The sequence below is a fragment of the Nomascus leucogenys genome, chromosome 2, assembly GCF_006542625.1.
Source record: "Nomascus leucogenys isolate Asia chromosome 2, Asia_NLE_v1, whole genome shotgun sequence".
Taxonomy (NCBI): domain Eukaryota; kingdom Metazoa; phylum Chordata; class Mammalia; order Primates; family Hylobatidae; genus Nomascus; species Nomascus leucogenys.
In genome coordinates this window covers 95868005-95892038 of record NC_044382.1, presented here as the reverse complement: position 1 = coordinate 95892038, position 24034 = coordinate 95868005, and the positions used below count along the sequence as shown (strand labels likewise).

Below are 24034 nucleotides of genomic sequence, written 5' to 3'. Positions count from 1 at the left end.
CTCCTCTTTCAATGTTTTCCTCTACCCCACCTTTGCCACCTATCACAAGACCACTGGAACTTATCACCACTAATGAAACCACCTGCTAATTCTTTATTTGAAGCATCCTACTTTATGACCATCACCTCCTGTTCTTCTAATTCATTTACCTGAGCCTTCCATTGCTGCAGTTCTTCAGCCCTATTGTAATCTCCAAACTACTGTTTTCCTTGTTTGAACTTCAGTAGCTGAACATTGGTAGAAAATACTAGGGTGGCTGATACCACTTGAAATTCATCACAAAAACTTCAGCTAGCCATTCAATACTGCCTACCATTCTTGTATGTTTTTCTGACAAATTTGCTTTTGACTTTCTCAGGTGACAGTTGAAAACCTGCACTTCACCGGTTCTTCGCACACCTTCCCTGCTTAACTGAGAAAATAGAAGGTATCTGCTGGGCACAGTGGCTCAAGCCTGAGATCCCAGCACTTTGGGAGGCTAAGGTGGGAAGATTGCTTGAGCCTAGGAGTTCCAGACCTGCCTGGTCAACATAGCATGATCATGTCCCTATTAAAAAAAAAATTAGCCAGGAATGGTGAAGCATGCCTATAGTCCCAGCTACTCTGGAAGCTGAGGCAGGAGGATTGCCTGAACCCGGGAGTTCAAATGACTAGGTTTGTGAAGGCTGCAGTGAGCCATGACTGTACCACTGCACTTCAGCCTGTGCAGCAAAGTGATATCTTGTCTCAAAAAAAAAAAAAAAAAAAAAAAAAAGAAGAAGAAGAAAAAGAAAGAAAAGGGAAAAGAAAATAGAAAACATTGAAGGTAAACTCCCTCATCTTCCCACACGAAATCTAACCAAATGGAAACTTTGCCCTCTTTGTTACAGTGAAGGAAATATCCCTGCCATTATCAAATGCAAATCTTCCTACTTTTCTCTAGATTTAATCCCCTCTTGCTTTGTCATGGACTAGGAGTATTTGCTCCTCTGCTCCTCTATCTAGCAGCATCACTCTCATCCTTTCTGGTAGATCATACCTATTAACATATCTGACATGCCCCATGTTAAAAAAAAAAAAAAAAGTAAACACGCTTCTTCTGATTCCATCTTATTTTCTGGATACTGCCTTATTACTTTTAATTCTTCTATTTAACATCTTAAACATGTTATCAATGCTCACTATCACCACTTTCTTTCTTCCAATTAATTATTCACCCCATTCTAATCTAGCTTCTGTTTCCACCTCTGCAGTGAAACTGCCTTTGTCAAGGTCTCCCACAGTCTCTGCATTGCCAAACCCAACTCCTCTCTTCTTACCTCATTTGATGCCTTGGCAGCATTAGACTCAGCAAAACACTCTCCCTAAAGCGTTTCTTTCCTTGGCTCTGTGACATCATCATCCTGGTTTTCCTCTTACCTCACTGTTACTACTTCTCTCTTTGCCAAGGCTCAGAGCTAGTCTCTTCAATTCTACCAGAGCTTTCTCCCTAAGTGATCTTATTTAATCTCATGGATTTAAGTAACTTGTACTGTATACACTCATGGTTTTCAAAGTTAATTTCTAGCCCAATGACCCAAACCGAGCTTTTGACTTTCTTCACAAACCTAGTTATTTGCAACTCTCTCTCATCTCAGTATATGGCACCATTATTCATCCATTTTCTAAAATAACACTCAGGTATCAGCTTTAATTTTTCTCTTTCTGCAATTCCCTACATCCAATTCATCATCTAGTTCATTTTTTTCTACCATCAAATAATATCTCAGGTTTTACCACTTGCCTCTATCTACATACCACCATTCAAAATTAAGTCACCACAATTTCTTTCTGTACTATGTGAAATAGATTTCTTTGCTTCTTCTCTTGCCCTTCTCCAAAAAAAATTTGTCTTCGCATAGCAATCAGTAATCACTTAGAAACACAAATCAGGAATCATTTTTTTCTTAGATTAATTCAGTGGTTTCTCATTGTCCTTAGAATATGTCCATTCTTCTTACAGTGGCCTGTCTGGATGATGTGGCTCCTGTATACCTATACAATATTACCTTCTACCCTTTATATTCTCCCTTAATTATTTTATGGCAATCCAATTGGCCTCTCTTCTGTTTTTCAAATTCCCAAGGTGCTTTCTGATGCCAAGGCATTTGCACTTCCTGTTCTCTTTGTCTGCAAAGCTCTTACCTCAGCATTTTTGCATAACTAGCTCATTTTCATCCTTCAGGTCTTAGCCTAAATGCTATCTCCTCAGAGTTCTTAGTTGACTGCTCAAGACACACCTGCACTGAATATAATTATTCTTTATTTCATCTTCCTTCTTTCATCTTCCTTCATACCACTTCTCATGATCTATATTTGGCTTTTCTATTATTTCTTGTTTGTGACATGCCAAAAAATGTAAGTTCTATGCAGGTAGAGATTGTATCATGTTCATTATCCTAACCTTGGGATCTAGTACAATGTCTGGCACAAGATAAATTTTCAATAATATTTATGAACAAACAAAAGAAGGCTTCTTTTTCCTTGTCTTACTTTATGCTCTCACTATTCACTTTTTTCAGTTTACCCTCTGGTAACCATCTGTATTAGGCAGTCAGGATGCAAAAACAAAATACCACAGGCTGGGTGGCTTAAGCAACATAAATTAATTTTCTCTCAGTCTGGAGGCTGGAAATTCCAAGATTAAGGTTCTGGCCCATTTTCTGGGGAGGTCTCCCTTCCTGGCTACATTCTCCATATACCTTCACGGCCTTTTTTCTTGGTGTGTGCACCTTGCAGTGAGGGAAGGGGAAGGGGGGTTTCTGGTGTCTCTTCTTATGAAGACACTAATCTTAGAAGATTACGACTCCATACTCCTTACCTCATCTAACTTTAATTAATTCCTTAGAGGCCCCATCTCCAGATACAGCCATATTGGGAATTAAGGCCTCAGCATATGAATTTCGGGGGAACACATCATCGTCTTTTCATTACTGATTTCATTCACACTGACAAAGTGTGCATGGAGAAGCCTCTGTCTACTGAACTCTTAGCTAGTTCTTATTTAAGCACATCCGCGTTTTTTTATTATTTTTATATAGACATATGCCTTGGTTTGCATTTTAGTATACATTTCCTTTCCCTACTCCACAGAGAGTTCTTTAAGTAGTGGTTCCATATATATTTACTGATTGACTAAATCTACATCCACATTTCCATTTACAAACGTTCACCCAACATCCAATTCTTTATCACCAACTGCTGATTATGTTTACACTTGGATTATCCATTTTTGTCTCAAATTTGTTGTGTCCCAAACTTATTTGCTCAACCACCAGCAAGCTTTCTCTTTGTCACTGCATTACATTCTCCTGACAATAGAGGCCTAAAACTTTGGCATAATCTGTGACTCATTCATTAGTTTTCATCTACTTTATCTAATTAATCGCTAACCCAGTTATTATTTCCTTTAAAATCTTGCATAAAATCTTTCTTCCTCTACAATCTTTCTGTCATTTTAAAAATAAACTTTTTTATTTAAGGGATTTATGTTTACAGAAAATTGCAAAGAGAATAGAGAAATCTCTTTTATCCTTCATGCAGTTGTTCCTATTATTAGCATCTTAACATTAGTATGGTATATCTGGCAGAACTAATCAAATAACACTGATGCATTATTATTAACTAAAGTTCATACTTCATTCATACCTCCTTGGTTTTTACCTAATTTCTTTTCTATTTCATAATCTTACCCAGGATATTACATTGCATTTAGTTGTAATGTCTTCTTAAGCTTCTTTTGGCTGTGATAGTTTCCCAGATTTTCTTTGTTATAGATGACCTTTAGAGTTTTAAGGAGTACTGGTTAGGTATTTTTTAGAATGTCTCTCAGTTGGTTTGTATGTAGTTTTTCTTACAACTATACTGGGGTTATAAGTTTTTGGGAGAAAGACTACAGAGATAAAGTGCCATTCTCATCATGTATCAGGAGTGCATGCTGTCAACATGATTATTGTTGCTAATGTTAACCTTGATCACCTGGCTGAGGTGGTGTTTGTTAGATTTCTCCATTGTAAAGTTATTCTCTTTCTCCCTTTCTGTACTGTATTCTCTGGAAAGAAGCTATTATATGCAGCCCACACTTAAGAAGTAGGTAGTTATGCTCCCCTCTTTGAGAACAGAGTTTCTTCAGGAATTACTTGAATTTCTACATAGAAATTGGTCTATTCTTGCCTATTTATTCAATTATTTATTTATATCAGTGTGAACTCAGGGATATTTATATCATACTTTGAGTTATAATACAATGCTGTTATTTACTTCATTCCTCAAATTGTTCCAGCTCTAGCCATTGGAAGCTCTTTCACTCAGCTCCTATGTTCCTTTGACATACCTCATTTTTTTTTCTTTTAAACATTTCCTTACATCCTGGCACTATAAGATGCTCTAGGGTCAAATTTTATATTTCTTGTCTGTATTGGTTTCCTATTGTTATTGTAACAAGTTACCATAAACTTAGTAGATTAAAACAACACAAATTCATTATCTTGTTATTCTGATGGTAAGAATTCCAAAATGGGTCTCATTGGGCTAAAATTGAGGTATATGAAGGGCTGCATTCTTTCTGGATGCTGAAAGGGAAATTTTGTTTTTTACCTTTTCCATCTTCTAGACGCTTCTAACATCCTTGGATCACAGTCTCATTCCTCCATTTTCCTTTCTTTCTCCTTTCCTTTCCTTTCTTTTTTTTTTTTTTTTCCAGAGTCTTGCTCTGTCACCCAGACTGGAGTGCAGTGGTGCAATCTCAGCTCACTGCAGCCATGACTTCCTGGGCTCAAACTATCCTCCCACCTCAGCCTCCCGAGTAGCTGGGAATACAGGTGCATGCCACTATGCCTAGCTAGTTTTTTGTTCTGTTTTGTTTTTTTGATCTCACCATGTTGCCTAGATTGATCTTGAACTCCTGGGCTCAAGCAATCCTCCCACTTTGACTTCCCAAAGTGCTGGGATTACAGGTGTGAGCCACCTAACCTGGCCTCCATTCTTCCAGTTTCAAAGCCAGCAATATCAAGTTGATTCTTTCTCATGCTGCCATCTCTCTGGTTCTCCTTTTCTGCCTCCCTCATCTACACTTAAGGATTCTTGTGGTTATACTGACCCATCAAAAAAAATCCACAATAATTTCCCTCTGTTAGAGCTAGCCGATTAGCAACTTACAATCCATCTTCTAGAGCTGGGTGTGTTGGCTCACACCTGTAATTCTAACACTTTGGGAGGCCAAGGCAGGAGGATTATATGAAGCCAGGAATTTGAGACAAGCCTGAGCATCAAAGTGAGACCCTTTCTCTAAATAAATAAATAAAAATAATAATCTATCTGCTATCTTAATTTCTCTTTGCCATTTAACATGACATATTCAGAGTTTCTGGGGATTAGAATGTGGATCTCTTGATGAGGAAGGACATTATTCTACCATATTGCCACAGTTTTGACTCAATTATTTCTACAAGGATTGCTGTTTCCTTTTATTGGAGAAATGTCTCTGCAATCAAGATTTGGGCACTGGGTGTGCCCATTGGTATTGGGGTATAGTTTCTTTTAGGCCCTCTCAACCGAAAAAGGAAACATATATATGTACACTATTCCATGGATACATATAGAAATCCCTATTTCTAGATATATACATTTGTATTTATATTAAGCTAAATATGAGTTCATATTGATATCTTCACCTCTAATATAGTGTCTGTCATTAAAAAAAAAAAATGTAGGGCAGGTGAAGTGGCTCATGCCTGTAATCCCAGGACTTTGGGAGGCTGAGACAGGTGGATCACCTGAGGTCAGGAGTCGACACCAGCCTGGCCAACATGGTGAAACCCTGTCTCTACTAAAAATACAAAAAATTAACCAGGAGTGGTGGCATGCGCCTGTAATCCCAGCTACTTGGGAGGCTGAGAGAGGACAATCATGTGAGCCTGGATGGCAGAGGTGGCAGTGAGCTGAGTTCATGCCACTGCACTCCAGCCAGGGTGACAAGCAAGACTCCGTCTAAAAAAAAAAAAAAAAAAAAATCTAGCCCTAGGCACTGTAAGCATAAGTTACCCTAAAGCATCCTAAGTGGTCACCTTAGTTCATTCTTTTATTTATTGTACACAGTACCACAAGATCAATTTTTCTTAAAGACTGCTTTTTTATCAGGTAACCATGTTTAAAAACACCCAACAGTATTCTATTCAATAACAATTTGTCCATAGTTTAGGCAAAAATCTTTGCCTTATAAAGCTTTCTGTAATCAGTGTCCATACTAACCACCCAACTTTACTTTCCAGAATTTCCTAGGATAGCCACTGACTCCTCATAGCTCCTCATGGCTTCTCATGTTAATCAGTTTAGCTTCATGGTCCTTCACAAATGCACCATTTTAGGTTTTACATGGTATCTTTGCTTTTGTAAATATTTCTTCATTAATACTTCATTTGTGTTCAATTCCACTTACCATTGAAAATCCACTTATTCCAACTATCATTAATGTATTCCAGCCAACATTAATTTTTCTCTCTTTTAGATCCTATAGTACTTGAATAAAGAATCTATATCTTATACTGAAAAATTTAATAATCATTGTAAGGAGTGTTCAGTGTTCAGTATACATCACCGAACAAGTTAACTTATTTAACTATTTCTTAACTTTCCCAGCTTTGTAGGTCTTCCAAACAGAAGCCTGACTATCTTGTCCCTCTTTCTTTTTTTTTTTGCCTACAATTATAAAGGTAAGAAATTTATCTTTCCTTTAAAATATCTTCAATTTGTTTTTTAAACCCCTCAAGACCAGTTGTTTTCCAACGTTAGAGTACAAAAGATTCACCTGGGAAATTGATAAGAAGGCACATTCCTTGATCTTATATTCAGAGACTTTGATTGGTGCATATTTTTAGTTTCTTATTGCCGTTTTAATGAATTACCACAAACTTAGTGGCTTAAATAACACAAATTTATTACCTTACATTTCTGTAGTTAGAAGTTCGAACGGGTCTCACTGGGTTAAAATCACGATGTCAGGAATGCTGTGTTCCTTTCTGAAGGCTCTAGAGGAGACCGCTTTTCTTGCTTCCAGAAGGCACCCACATTCTTCGGCTTATGGGTCTTGTTCTCCTTGAAAGCCACCTCACGGCATCTCTGTGCCTTTCTTCTGTAGCCACACTTTCCTCTGACTGTTTCTCCTCTTCTGCCTCCTATTCTACTTTAAGGACCCTTCTGATTACATTAGAGCCATCTGGATAACCCAGGTGAATCTCCTTAATTTATTTAGTTATTTTTTGCAGAGGGGTCTCACAATGTTGCCCATGCTGGTCTCTAACTCCTAGGCTCCAGTGATCTTCCTGCCTTGGCCTCCCAAAGTGTTGGGATTACAGGTGTGAGCCACTGTGCCCAGCTTTAATCTCCCTATTTTAAGGCCTGCTGATTAGCAACCTTTATTCCATCCACAACTTTAATTCTCCTTTGCCAGGTAACACAACATAGGCTGTGGTTTTGGGGATTAGGATGTGGACATATTTGAGGGTCATTCTTCTATTACAGTAGCACTGGGGTGGTGGAGCCCAGTAAATTACCCTTTTAACAATCATTCCAGCTGATTCTAATGAAAACAATCAGGATGACACAATTTGAGAAACACTCCTTTGGTTATTTATGCATAACAGCTATATTTATTCAACTTTGGAATTCAAACACAGAGGTGGTTTAAGACTTAATTTAAACAGAAGATTTAGTACAAAGAGAAAAGTAAAATCAGACTCTGATAAATGCAGTTATCTAGAAAGGGCTGTTTACACAGGAAGAAGAGACATTGGCAGATTTCTTGATCTTTCCGTGTTTTATTCTGAGGTGTTGCAGAGTGGTAACATAGTTTTACAATGTAAAGAAACATTTTACAGCCTGAAAACCAAATATTAGGAACAACACCTATAATATAACTTAAGTTATGACATTAAATTTTACTGGTTTTTAAGAGTATACTTGGCTAAATGTTCTTATAGGCTGGGCCATTTAACCACACACAGACCACCACACCACCACACAACACTCAAAAAAAAAAAAAAAAATATATTAATTTTTATTGTATTAAAATACACACACACACACTATATATATATATAAATATATATATATATATAACATTCAAACAACATCCTAATCCTAAAGCACTCTTTTCTTTCTTTTTCCTTTTTTTTTTTTTTTTTTTGAGATGGAGTCTCGCCCTGTCCCAGGCTGTAGTGCAGTGGCTTGATCTCGGTTCACTGCAACCTCCGCCTCCCGGGTTCAAGCTATTCTCCTGCCTCAGCCTCCTGAGTGGCTGGGATTACAGGTACCTGCTACCACACCCAGCTAATTTTTGTATTTTTAGTAGAGATGGGGTTTCGCCATGTTGGCCAGGCTGGTCTCAAACTCCTGACTGCATGATCCACCCGCCTCAGCCTCCCAAAGTTCTGGGATTACAGGCGTGAGCCACCCGACCTGGCCTAAAGCACTCTTTTCTATCTCTCCAAACCAGCAACTAAGCTGAACTATGCTAGGAATGGTCTATAGTTCCTTTACATATCTCATTGAAAAGATTCAGTTTGCTGAGATTTATATTATATATAAGAATAAATTCAGCTATTTTATTAAGTACTTTAGTCTAGCTTAATAGTATTTTGAAACATCATCTACTCTGCATAGCCTTTTTATTGGTTTATTGCTCATAAATCATATTCTCTCAAAGCTCAAGAAAAATTACTTTAAAAAATCTGGATGCTGGGCATGGTGGCTCATGCCTGTAATCCCAGCACTTTGGGAGGCCAAGGCTGGCGGATCACTTGAGGTCAGGAGTTCGAGACCAGCTTGGCCAACATGGTGAAACTCCGTCTCTACTAAAAATACAACAATTAGGCCAGGAATGGTGGCTCACACCTGTAATCCCAGCACTTTGGGAGGCCGAGGTGGGTGGATCATGAGGTCAGGAGTTTGAGACCAGCCTGGCCAAGAAGGTGAAACCCCATCTCTACTAAACATACAAAAATTATCCAGGCACGATGGTGGGCACCTATAATCCCACCTACAGGGAGACTGAGGAAGGAGAATCGCTTGAACCCCGGAGGCAGAGGTTGCAGTGAGCCGAGATCACACCACTGCATTCTAGCCTGAACGACAGAGCAAGACTCTGTCTCAAAAAAAACAAAAAGAAAAAACACAAATTAGCCAGGCATTGTGGTGGGCACCTGTAATCCCAGCTACTTGGGAGGCTGAGGCAGGAGAATCGCTTGAACCCGGGAGGTGGAGGTTGCAGTGAGCCGAAATTGCACCACTGCACTCCAACCTGGGTGACAGGGTAAGACTCCACCTCAAAAAAAAAAAAATTGAAAAATGGGTTTCATCAGTTTAGTTCCCCCTGTTCTTTAAATCATAAAATATTTAAACCTAATTATATGCTTTATTTTTTAAAAGTACTTTTTAGAGCTCAAGTTTAGCAGAGCTATTTACAGTATTATTGTGAGAGAATAGAGAAGAACTTTAGAGAATGATTAAAATTTTAATCAATGAACAAATGAATTAAACCAATATTTAGTCAAATCCAACTAACCTGAAATGTTAACTCAATTGAACTCTCATTACAATTCATGAGTAAACTATAATTATCCCTTATTTCTTAGAGAGGAAACAGGCTATGTTGAGTGATTTCGCCCAGCCTTCATAGCTGTTAAGCAGTGAAGTTAAGTAACTATTCAAACTTGAGTCTCTGACTCCAAGGTAAATGCTCTTCATAGTATAATCAGGCTTCTATATGCTTAACTCATTAGGTTTATTATTATTATTTTTTTTTGGTAGGGAAACACTCACTAACCCACAAGGGTAGAAGGCAGGCATGAGGTGGGGAAAGGTTGGCCAGTGTTGGCCCTGGAGGTAGAAGGCGATGTCTTCCAGGGTTGGCTTGATTACATGTTGAACCAAAGAGCTGATTTCTGGAATTTAGTAATCAGTCAAGAGTCAGTATTAGAGTGTCTTTGTTTTGTGTTACTATAACATAATATTGGAAACGATAATTTACAAAGAATAGAGATTTAATTCTCACTGTTCTGGAGGCCAGGAAGTTCATGATTAAGGCACTGGCATCTGGTGAGGGTCTTCTTTCTGTATCTTAACATTGTAGAAGGCTTAAGGGCATAAGAAGGATGAATTTCCTCCATCAAACCCCTTTAAAATGGCATTCATCCATTCATAACGGTGAAACCCTTATGACATAAATACTTCCCCCAAAGCCCTACCTCCTAATACTGCTAGATTGCGGGGACATGAATTTAGGGGGGACGTATTCAGACCATAGCAGGGCGTCTAGTCCATAATTTCAAATAATTCAGTATCCTTCAAGTCACTGAACTAAAATGTCCTCTATATGTAGTAATTATTTTTCCATATGAAATCATTTTGGGTAATCAGATATTTCAGTTGTTGAGACATATTTTTATTCTATCTCATCATTGAACAGCTTGCACTACTCTCAGCTGTACAACATGGAGGCAAGCAGAGGCCAGACCCTGAGAGCATAGAGTGTGAATATTTTTCTATACCAGATCATAGCCTGGTCAGTAATCATCACCTCACCACAATGAGGCCCCTGGACATGGGCCACCAATGCTAGATGCTTTGAAAGACAAAAATCAATTAATATAAGATCTAACTCCGAACAAAAGATATGGATAATCACAAGTCAGTTGGCTTTGATTCCTAAATTCATCTCGGGTTGTAATTAAAAGACTTTTAAATTAGCACTAAATTATTCAAATCAAGTAATCTGGTTTTTTAGACTTGAAATTCAATCAGCATTTCCTATGAAATTTAAAATTAAAAACATTTTTTTTTGAGGCAGAGTCTCACTCTGTCACCCAGGTTGGAGTGCAGTGGCGTGATCTCAGCTCACTGCATGCTCCGCCTCCTGGGTTCACGCCATTCTTCTGCCTCAGCCTCCCAAGCAGCTGGGAGTACAAGGCGCTCACCACCACGCCTGGCTAATTTTTTTTTTTTTTTGTATTTTTAGTAGAGACGGGGTTTCACTGTGTTAGCCAGGGTGGTCTCGATCTCCTGACCTCGTGATCTGCCTGCCTGGGCCATCCAAAGTGCTGGGATTACAAGGCGTGAGCCACCGTGCCTGGCCAAAAACATTTTTAATAGAAATTTAAATATAACTACCAGTAAAATGTTGTATGACTCAGTTTACTACTCCATATGATACCACTGAGCAGTGTTTCCAGAAATGTATCACCACTGGTAATACCTGAGATAACATTAGGAAGCATGAGACATGATTTCATGTTCATGGATATGGCATTAATTAGCATTGAATCACATAACGACAAAGTTATTTCCTCCTAAACAACATTTAATCTTTGTGATTATCTCAAGGAGGACGTCTCAGTTTGGTATTGTCTCTAAAGTTCTCTAATTTTTCATTTTGCCAAGGTAGAGTAGTATCATCAGGTAATATACTAGCTAGAATATATTACCATGTTTTATTACTTTTACTCTGTCATGTTTATATTTACGGTTACTTTCCATTCATGGCAAATAATTTGGTTTTTCTATTTGTGGTAGTGATATAAAATTTTTCTTGAGGTATCTGGAAAGATGGCTGAATAGGAGTAGCTCTGCTCTGCAGCTCCCAGTGAGATCAACGCAGAAGGAGATAATCTCTGCATTTCCAACTAAGGTACCCAGCTCATCTCATTGGGACTGGTTAGACAGTGGGTGATCAAAGGTAGATAAATCCACGAAGATGAGGAAAAACTAGCACAAAAAGGCTGAAAATTCCAAAAATCAGAACACCTTTTCTCCTGCAAAGGATCACAACTCCTTGCCAGCAAGAGAACAAAACTGGATGGAGAATGAGTTTGACGAATTGACAGAAGTAGGCTTCAGAAGGTGGGTAATAACAAACTCCTCTGAGCTAAAGGAGCATGTTCTAACCCAATGCAAGGAAGCTAAAAAAGAAAAAAGGCTGGAGGAATTGCTAACTAGAATAACCACTTTAGAGAAGAACATAAATGATCTGATGGAGCTGAAAAACACAGTACAAGAACTTTGTGAAGCATACAGAAGTATCAATAGCTGAATCGATCAAGCAGAAGAAAGGATATCAGAGATTGAAGATCAACTTAATGTCATAAAGTGTGAAGTCAAGATTAGAGAAAAAAAGAATGAAAAGGAATGAACAAAGCCTCCAAGAAATACGGGACTATGTGAAAAGACCAAACGTATGTTTAATTGGTGTACCTGAAAGTGCTGGGGAGAATGGAGCCAAGTTTGAAAACACTCTTAGGATATTACCCAGGAGAACTTCCCCAACCTAGCAAGACAGGCCAATATTCAAATCAGTAAATACGGAGAACACCACAAAGACACCCCTCGAGAAGAGCAACCCCAAGACACATAATCATCAGATTCACCAAGGATGAAATGAAGAAAAAATTGTTAAGGGCAGCCAGAGAGAAGGGTTGGCTTACTCACAAAGGGAAGCCCATCAAACTAATAGCAGATTTCTCTGCTGAAACCCTACAAGCCAGAATAGAGTGGGGGCCAATATTTAACATTCTTAAAGAAAAGAATTTTCAGCCCAGAATTTCATATCCAGCCAAACTAAGCTTCATAAGCAAAGGAGAAATAAAATCCTGAGAGACAAGCAAATGCTGAGCGATTTTGTCACCACCAGGCCTGCCTTACAAGAGCTCCAGAAGGCAGCACTAAACACATAAAGGAAAAACCAGTACCAGCCACTGCAAAAACATACCAAACTGTAAAGACCACCGACACTATGAAGAAACTGCATCAACTAACAGGCAAAATAACCAACTAGCATCATAATGACAGGACCAGATTAACACATAACAATATTAACCTTAAATGTAAACGGGCTAAATGCCACAATTAAAAGACACAGACTGGCAAATTGGGTTGCAATCCTAGTCTCTTATAAAACAGACTTTAAACCAATAAAGATAAAAAAAGACAAAGAAGGGCATCACATAATGGTAAAGGGATTGATGCAACAAGAAGAGCTAGCTATTCTACATATATATGCACCCAATACAGTAGCACCCAGATTCATAAAGCCAGTTCTTAGAGACTACAAAGAGACTTAGACTCTCACACAATAATGATGGGAGACTTTGACACTCCACTATCAATATTAGATGGAACAATGAGACAGAAAATTAACAAGGATATTCAGGACTTAAACTCAGCTCTGGACCAAGCAGACCTACAGAACTCAGAACTTGAACTCAGCTCTGGACCAAGCAGACATCTACACAACTCTCCACCTCAAATCAGAATATACATTCTTAGCAGCACCACATCACACTTATTCTAAAATTGACCACATAATTGGAAGTAAAACACTCCACACCAAATGCAAAAGAACGGAAATCACAACAGTCTGTCAGACCACAGTGCAATCAAATTAGAACTCAGGATTAAGAAACTTACTCAAAACCGCACAACTACATGGAAACTGAACAACCTGAACTGGGTAAATAATGAAATTAAGGCAGAAATAAATAAGTTCTTTGAAACTAATGAGAACAAAGATGCAATGTACCAGAATCTCTGGGACACAGCTAAAGCAATGTTTGGAGAGAAATGTATAGCACTAAATGCCCACAAGAGAAAGCAGGAAAGATCTAAAGTCAACACCCTAACATCACAATTAAAAGAACTAGAGAAGCAAGAGCAAACAAATTCAAAAGCTAGCAGAAGACAAGAAATAACTAAGATCAGAGCAGAAATGAAGGAGATAGAGACATGAAAAACCCTTCAAAAAAATCAATGAATCCAGGACCTGGCTTTTTGAAGAGATTAACAAAATAGATAGATCACTAGCCAGAATAATAAAAAAGAAAAGAGAGAAGAATCAAATAGACACAATAAAAAATGATAAAGAGGATATCACCATTGATCCCACAGAAAAATAACCTACCATCAGAGAATACTATAAACACCTCTATGCAAATAAACTAGAAAATCTAGAAGAAATGGATAAATTCCTGGACACATACACCCTTCCAAGGCTAAACCAGGAAGAAGTCGAATCCCTGAATATACCAATAATAAGTTCTGAAATTGAGGCACAAAAAAATAAAATTTCAGGCCAATATCCCTGATGAAGATCGATGCAAAAATCTTCATTAAAATACTGGCAAACAGAATCCAGCAGCACATCAAAAAGCTTATCCACCACGATCAAGTTGACTTCCTCCCTGGGATGCAAGGCTGGTTCAACATATGCAAAATAATAAACATAATCCATCACATAAACAGAACCAATGACAAAAACCACATGCAGAAAAGGCCTTCGATAAAATTCAACACCCCTTCATGCTAAAAACTCTCAATAAACCAGGTGTTGATGGAACGTATCTCAAAATAATAAGAGCTATTTATGACAAACCCACAGCCAATATCATACGGAATGGGCAAAAACTGGAAGCATTCCCTTTGAAAACCGACACAAGACAAGGATGCCCTCTGTCACCACTCCTATTCAACATAGTATTGGACGTTCTGGCCAGGGCAATCAGGCAAGAGAAAGAAAGAAAGAGTATTCAAATAGGAAGAGAGGAAGTCAAATTGTTCCTGTTTGCAGATGACATGATTGTATATTTAGAAAACCCCATCATCTCAGCCCAAAATCTCCTTAAGCTGATTAGCAACTTCAGCAAAGTCTCAGGATACAAAGTCAATGTGCAAAAATCACAAGCATTCCTATACACCAAGAATAGACAAGCAGAGAGCCAAATCACGAGTGAACTCCCATTCACAATTGCTACAAAGATAATAAAAGACCCAGGAATACAACCCACAAGGGATGTGAAGGAGAACTACAAACAACTGCTCAAGGAAATGAGAGAGGATGCAAATGGAAAAACATTCCATGCTCATGGATAGGAAAAATCAATATCATGAAAATGGCCATACTGCCCAAAGTTATTTATAGATTCAGTGCTATCCCCATCAAGCCATGATTGACTTTCCTCACAGAATTAGAAAAAACTACTTTAAATTTCATATGGAACCAAAAAGGAGTCCAAATAGCCAAGACAATCCTAAGCAAAAGGAACAAAACTGGAGGCATCACACTACCTGACTTCAAACTATACTACAAGGCTACAGTAACCAAAACAGCATGGTACTGGTACCAAAACAGATATATAGACCAATGGAACAGAACAGAGGCCTCAGAAATAATGCTGCACATCCACAACCATCTGATCCTTGATAAATCTGACAAAAACAAGAAATGGGGAAAGGATTCCCTATTTAATAAATGGTATTGGGAAAACTGGCTAGCCATATGTAGAAAACTGAAACTGGACCCCTTCCTTACAACTTATACAAAAATTAACTCAAGATGGATTAAAGACTTAAATTTAAGACCTAAAACTATAAAAACCCTAGAAGAAAACCTAGGCAATGCCATTCAGGACATAGGCATGGGCAAAGACTTCATGACTAAAATGCCAAAAGCAATGACAACAAAAGCCAGTATTGACAAATGGGATCTAATTAAACTAAAGAGCTTCTGCACAGCAAAAGAAACTACCATCAGAGTGAACAGGAAACCTACAGAATGGAAGAAAATTTTCTATCCAGCTGACAAAGGGCTAATATCCAGAATCTACAAGGAACTTAAACACATTTATAAGAAGAAAAACAACCCCATCAAAACGTGAGTGAAGGATATGAACAGACACTTCTCAAAAGAAGACATTTATGTGGCCAACAAATATATGAAAAAACACCTTATCAACACTGGTTATTAGAGAAATGCAAATCAAAAACCACAATGAGATACCATCTCACGCCAGTTAGATGGCGATCATTAAAAAGTCAGGAAACAACAGATGCTGGAGAGGATGTGGAGAAACAGGAATGCTTTTACTCTGTTGGTGGGAGTATAAATTAGTTCAACCATTGTGGAAGGCAGTGTGGTGATTCCTCAAAGGTCTAGAACCAGAAATACCATTTGATCCAGCAATCCCATTACTGGGTATATACCCAAAGGATTATAAATAATTCTACTATAAAGACACATGCACACGTATGTTTTTTGCAGCACTATTTGCAGTAACAAAGACTTGAAACCAAAGAAAATGTGGCACATATACACCATGGACTACTATGCAGCCATAAAAAAGGATGAGTTCTTGTCCTTTGCAGGGACATGGATGAAGTTGGAAACCATCACTCTCAGCAAACTAATACAGGAACAGAAAACCAAACGCTGCATGTTCTCACTCATAAGTGGGAGTTGAACAATGAGAACACATGGACACAGGGAGGGGAAGATCACACAGCAGGGCCTGTTGCTGGGTGGGGGCAAAGGGAGGGATGGCATTCAGAGAAATACCTAATGTAGATGGTTGACAGGTGCAGCAAACCATCATGGCACATGTATACCTATGTAACAAACCTGCATGTTCTGCACATGTATCCCAGAACTTAAAGTATAATAAAAATTATTTTTCTTTATGTAAATGTATTAAGTAAAAACTGAATCAATTTCAGAAAAAAATGATAGTATTGGTGATACTAAGACGAGGCAAAAAGTGAAGAGGAAACAGAAATGACTGAGGATTGGCAAACATTGGCATAGAATAATAAGAAACTTGACCTAGTTGTCTGAAGGAGATTCTGACAACTAACTTATTAGCTAACCTTGGGCCCATCACTAAATGATTCTAGTTTCAGTTTTCATATCCTCTAATTGAACAGTTTGAGCTAGATAATCTCTAAGATTTTTTTAGGAATAAACTCCAGAATATAATAATAATGTTAATAAAGATGAAGGTGAGGGTAAGATTAAGATAAATTTTATTGGCTGGAAATACGTCTTCGGGCCAATTAGATTTTGTGCCTTTGATTTTCGGGTGAGTCACTCCAGAGGCACAGTGATCAAGTCAGCTAAATTTATTATTTGTGTATTCCCTCTCTCTTTTTATGACTTTTCCTTCTCCTTGGTCTCTTCTAAGTAGCCAATTTCTCCCTGATTCTCCAGTCTACCCAGAGAACCCTGAGGCCCCAACAGTCAGCCCAATCTGAGGTTTCTAGGGTGGGTCTAACTTCTGTCTTTCTTACTGTTCTTTCTAATCAGAGTGCACCTATATTGGTCAACTGGCACTATTGGGACTATTTCTGCCCCTATACCTCCATGTTTTTTTTGTTTAGTTTAGTTTTGTTTTCAAAGGAATCCTCTATGTTCCAAGGCTAACCCTGATGCAGTCCCATCACAGCCTCCAGGTATGGGATGGCAAAATATTTGCCAGAAATTCCCCGATACTTTTGGCATTCAGTCAGGCTGTGCCTCTGAAAGACTCACTATACAGTGTAAAGTAAGCCCATTTTCCATTCGCATATTTAACTGTACTTTTCTCTTCTACATTTTTAGTCAAAGATTGATTTTTGGTACAGGTATTTGTACAAATTCAGTCCACTTTCGACTGAGATCAATGTGGGTTTCCAGAACTACATTTTTTTTTCATCTAGCTATGCTATATGTGATTTTGTTTCTACCACATTGGAGAGTTTTTATTTCTTCTTGGTTGGCTGGCTCCCCAGTAGATCCAGATATTGAAAAACAGGTTAGATTAGTTTAGTCCATGTCTGTCAAGCTCAAATTCTTTAGGTGGAGGAAATGATTTAAATAAATCTCACTCATTTTGAAACAGCTCTATCAAAGGCTGCTTACAGAATAAGGCCTGTCAATTTCAAAATTACTATCATAAATGAATACCATGGCAGTCTGCTGCCAAATTTTAAAATTTCCTTTGCCAAATCTAAATGCCAGCCTTTCATCACCATTTAATTAAAAAAATCTAGAATATAAAAATTCAATGAGAACTATTTCTGCTTATTTGTCTATATGAGTGCTTTTATTTATATTTAAGAAAAATATTGCAAGTATAAATCACCCAAAATACACAGTTTGTATGAGGATCACCTCCAAAAGGCACTGGCTGTGGAAAAAGTAGTCTCTTTCCCTTTTATATATTATGTGATGCTAATGTTAATTGTTCTTCAATTATAGCTGGACTAGCAAAGCAAGTGTGCTAAGGTAGGTATGAGGAAAAGTGGAATTTGGGAGACTGTTGTTATACTCAGTTACAATGGGTTTAAATCTGGTTTATAGTTGTTATTATAATTATTTTCTTTTTTTTAAATTTTAGCCCATTGGTCATAGAAAAGGATTATCTGGGATTGTTTGGCTAACTCAGAGAATTCAAGAGAAGGTTAGGAAGGTTAATTTCCTCTAAGTACATTAATAATAAAATAACAATGACTAAGGGCTTAGTTACGATTATCTGTGCTTCCAGTCTCATTCCTCTTTGAGATGAATGTGAAGCAAAGTTAAAGTAGAAAGCCAAGAAAAGAGCTAACCTCTATCTAGCTCAGATCCTAATATATATTTTTTTTAAATTCAAGTCATTTATTTGCTCCAGTTAGCTGAATTATATACTGTGCTACAGACCTTATACTCTGACTTCTGGGCTTGATTCTGTGAGCCTGGGAGGCTGAATAGAGATTAGTAAGTTTGGCGTTTTTGGGGACAAATCATACAGAGATTCAAAATTCACATCCTAAATACTGTCTTGGTCAGGTCACTTCACCTCCCTTAGTCTCAGTTTTCTCGTTAGTAAAATAGGAAAATAATACTTCCTTGTACGGGGTGCTTAGTGTAAAGATTAAAGTTGATTTATATGAAATGCATGATGCTTGGCAATGTCAATGTTTAAAAAATGTTCGTTGTAATAATTCATATTAAGTAAGAGTAAGCTATAAGTTTAGCCTGTATTATTTGTAGATGTTGGCTGTAATAATTATCATTGTTCAAATCAAAGCCAATTCCTAGTTCTTAGCCTTATGGTAGGACATTTTTCTCTGCTACTGTAATAGTGTCGGAACCATAAACCTTCCTTTTAATTATATGTTATGCAGGTGGAACAATTAGTAATGGCTTTGTGAAGATTACAAATCTACTTATAAAATAAATCAACCACATAGGAATACCTTCATTATCCATTTTCTTACACTGGGACCTAATTACTTTTAAGGCTCCTAATATAATTTCAGCTCTATGAAAACCAGCTAACAACTTCTAATAATGCATTTGATTCACAGTTTTTGATTTGCATTACCAGGAATAGTTAATAAATAGAAGAGAAAGCTTTCTCTTCTTAGGACGTATTAGTCTCCTTGATTCATAATTATTAACAGTCCATAGAGTACAATATATAGTTTAATTGCAAGATGTCATAATCACAGTCCTAAGATCTTATGATAAAGATAATAAAGGAAACTGCAAGACTGATTCCACTGCATTGCATAATGCTACCATGAAAGCTCCACAAAGGTAGGGATCTCTGTTTTGTTAACTTCTGTACTCCCAGGGCTTAAAACAATTACTGGCATGGAATAAGCATTGAATAAATATTTGTTGAATAACTGAGCTAGACTATTTATCATATCAAGAAGCAGGGTTTCTTTAAATAAATAGTTTATGTTTAAGTTTTGTGTCTGAAAGCCACACCAGATAATATATGAATTTGATGTTATTACTTAAAGAATCATTGAATAAAAATGCACCTTTGTGACTAATTCAAAAAACTCCTAGATCTGATGAATGAATTCGGTAAAGTCTCAGGATAGAAAATCAATGTGCACAAATCAGTAGCACTGCTTTACACCAACAATGACCAAGCTGAGATTCAAGTCAAAAACTCAATCCCTTTTACAACAGCTGCAAAAGCATACAATAAAATACCTAGGAATATACTTAACTAAGGAGGTGAAATATCTCTCTACAAGGAAAACTACAAAACACTGCTGAAAGAAATCAAAGATGACCCAAACAAATGGAAACACATCTCATGCTCATGGACGGGAAGAATCAATACTGTGAAAATGACCATGCTGCCCCAAAGTAATCTATACATTCAGTGCAATTCCCATCAAAATACCATCATCATTCTTCACAGAACCAGAAAAACAATTCTAAAATTTATATGGAACCCGAAAAGAGCCCGCATAACCAAAGCAATACCAAGCAAAAAGAACAAATCTGGAGGCATCACATTACCCAACTTCAAATTATACTACAAGTTACCAAAACAGCCTGGTACTGGCATGAAAATAGGCATGTAGACCAATGGAACAGAATAGCGAACCCAGAAATAGAGCCATATATGTACAGCCAACTGATCTTCAACAAAGCATAAAAAACATAAATTGGGGAAAGGACATCCTATTCAATAAATGGTGCTGGAAAACCGGCAAGCCACATATAGAAGAATGAAACTGGATCCCCATCTCTCACCTTATACAAAAATCAACTCAAAATGGATCAAAGACTAAAAGCTAAGTCCTGAAACCACAAAAATTCTAGAGGATGACATCAAAAAAACTCTTCTAGACATTGGCTTAGGCAAAGAATTCATGACTAAGACCCCAAAAGAAAATACAACAAAAACAAAAATAAATAAATGGAACCTAATTAAACTCAAAAACTTCTGCACAGCAAAAGAAATAATCAGCAGAGTAAAAAGACAACCCACAGAGTGGGAGTATATATTCACAAACTATGCAACTGGCAAAGGACTAATATCCAGAATCTACAAGGAACTCAAATCAGCAAGAAAACATAATCCCAACAAAAAGTGAGCAGAGGATATGAATAGATGATACTCAAAAGAAGATATACAAATGGCCAACAAGTATATGGAAAAATGTTCAATAGTAGGGAAATGCAACTTAAAACACAATGAGATACTACCTTACTGCTGCAAGAATGGTCATAATTTAAAAATCAAAAGGCAATAGATGTTGGCATGGATGTGGTGAAAAGGGAACAGTTTTACATTGCTGGTAGGAATGTAAATTAGTACAACCGCTATGGAAAAAATATGGAGATTCCTTAAAGAACTAAATGTAGAACTACCGTTGGATCCAGCAGTCCCATTACTGGGTATCTACCTAAGGAAAAGAAGTAATTATATGAAAAAAACAGATGCACCTGCATATTTATAGCAGCACAATAGGCAATTGCAAAGATATGAAACCAACGTAAGTGCTCATCAACCAATGAGTGGATAAAGAAAATGTGGTATATATACACCATGGAATACTTCAGCCATACGAAGGAATAAAATAATGTCTTTTGCAGCAAGATGGATGGAGCTGGATGCCATTATTCTAAGTGAAGTAATTCAGGAATGGAAACCCAAATATCATATATTGTCACTTATAAGTGGGAGCTAAGCAATAAGGATGCAAAGGCATAGGAATGATACAATAGGCTTTGGGGATTTGGAGGGGTGGATCTTGAGAGGGGGGTGAGGGACAAAAGTCTACCTACTGGGTACATTGTATACTGCTCAGGTGACAGGTGCCCTAAAATCTCAGAAATCACTACTAAAGAGCTTATCCACCCATCACTTCACAGCCTTTTAGCTGAGATCAAGTGTAGAATTTATCCTTCTAACTAAAAACCACCTGTACCCCAAAAACTATTGAAATGAAAATAAGGCCGGGCACGGTGGCTCACGCTTGTAATCCCAGCACTTTGGGAGGCCGAGGCGGGCGGATCACGAGGTCAGGAGATCGAGACCACGGTGAAACCCCGTCTCTACTAAAAATACAAAAAAATTAGCCGGGCGTGGTGGCGGGCGCCTGTAGTCCCAGCTACTCGGAGAGGGTGAGGCAGGAGAATGGCGTGAACCCAGGAGGCGGAGCTTACAGTGAGCCGAGATTGTGCCACTGCACTCCAGCCTAGGCGACAGAGCGAGACTCCGTCTCAAAAAAAAAAAAAAAGAAATGAAAATTAAAAAGTAAAAAAAAATGCACCATTGTGAACCATTGTGATAAAAAAGCATTTTTTAAAAGTATGACTTTATCTACCTGAAATTAATTATAGCAGCATAGACTTTCTCCCAAGAAATAATAAAATATAAGTAATTTTAAAGTATTCAATTTAAATTTATTTTGGCATATGCTCTCTCTCTCTCTCTGTATGTATATATATATATATATATATATATAAAATATACATGTATAAGTAGTATGTATTTGTGTAATGTGTATATGGAGAATATACAATATATGATATGTATCTACACATAGATATGTATATATGTATGTACATCTGTTCTTATATACACATACATATTAAATAGCTATGCATATTAGCCAGCTACTTCATGGTGTGAAGATACTCTCTAAATACGCATTTATTTGAAGTAATTTATCATTGTGCCTGGTATGTGGTAGGTGCTTAATGAATATTTATTTACTAAATGTATCTGACTTAATAAAATGTTCTCCTATATGTGTGTATGCATTCTGTTCTTAATACATCTATTTATAATACATATGAATTTCTTAGTGTATTTGGAATACAGAGTAAATCAAATAATTTTACAAGTAAAACTGAATATTCTGAAACACAGGATACATTATATTAACCAAATTGTTTAAATCACTAGACTTTTTTAGCCTCTAGGACCTAGAGTGTGAATTCATAAGTTTATTTTTAAGGATAAAATGCGTAAATAAAAAACATATTAACTGTGTTAATTTTAAAAGCCGGTAAGAATCTCTTCATTTTAAACCACTGAATATAACTTAAGAGCAGAATTTAATTGCTCATACATTCTATTTTTAGTTTTATTATTTATTTTATTGTTTTATTATTTATTTTTATTTTCACTACCTTATGAGTGAAAATACTCCTATTATTTTATTCCAACACCAGGGAAGAAATTTAGGTTCTTTTTATCTGAATATTTTGTTACAGCAATCACATTCTAGAGTCCTTGAAAGCTTAGGTAGAGCAAGTAAAGACATTCAAGCTGTTTTTAATGTGTCTAGTTGGATTAAAGCAAATGACAGAATTAATTATTATCTTTTCTTTTTTGGGATGGGGCCCTGCAACTTTAAATGTTATACATTTTAGATCTAAATAAAACTATGCTTTTAATGTTCTTTGTAACTCTAGGTTAAGGAAATTGTTTTCTAAATGTAGCATTGCTCAGATTGTCAGCTGCTGAAGCGAGAGAATTGCAGTTTTCTTAAACCTACAGTAAGAGTAAAAAATTATGGAAAACAGAGGAAGATTATGTTATAATCAGTTCTCTTTACCTTGCTCTCTCTCCCTTTCATAGAATTAAAAAAATCCAGATGTGGTGGCTCACACCTGTAATCCCTGGACTTTGGGAGGCTGAGGCCGGGGAATCACCTGAGGTCAAGGGTTTGAAACCAGCCTGGCCAACATGACGAAAACTCATCTCTACTAAAATAAAAAAATTAGCCAGGAGTGACAGCGGGTGCCTGCAATCCCAGCTACTTGGGAGGCTGATGGAGGAGAATCACCTGAACCCAGGAGGTGGAGGTTGCAGTGGGCCAAGATTGTACCACTGCACTCCTGTCTGGGCAACAGAGTCAGACTGTCAAAAAAAAAAAAAAATTAGCTACTACTCTGGAGGAAAAAAAAAATCTATTTTTTTCAAATTTGGCAAGGGTTGTGTGTGTGTGTGTGTGTGTCTTCTGTGTATCATGTATGCACACATATAAGAAGTTGGGGGTTATGTTTCTCCACACTACCCAAACTACAAAATAACTGTCATGGGCACTGACACTATTTCTCATCGTTTACATTAGAAAATGGTGGGACTGTTCTAATCTACACAGCACTGTCTTGGAATTTGGATTTATTGGTAGTCTATTGTAGTCAACTCCTTCAGGATAGGAAGTCAGTTTTTTAAAACTGTGACGTCACCTGATAGTCTATCGTTATCCTGAGTGAAAAAAATTTGTTTGGCAGAAATTAATATGATGAGCTCCCAATTTAACCACAGTTTACAGTTCAAAAGTTTATGTGTGAGTTTGCTATCTGAACACAGAACAAACATCTTTCTCAGAGAGACAAGTTTTCTAATATCAAGACCGATAATAGAAGTGGTACGAAACTGGAGGTCTTTAGGGACAGACAGTTTAAGCA

The 24034-nt window shown here is 37.3% G+C and overlaps 1 long non-coding RNA gene across 1 annotated transcript in view; it reads left to right on the top strand.

Moving 5' to 3' along the window:
• LOC100581343 overlaps positions 1-23486 on the top strand; it is a 33670-nt gene extending 10184 nt beyond the window's left edge. The window contains exon 2 of the long non-coding RNA XR_177927.3: positions 23199-23486. This is a non-coding gene — a long non-coding RNA (uncharacterized LOC100581343). The remainder of the gene's footprint in view (positions 1-23198) is intronic.
• Positions 23487-24034: the final 548 nt, after the last annotated feature.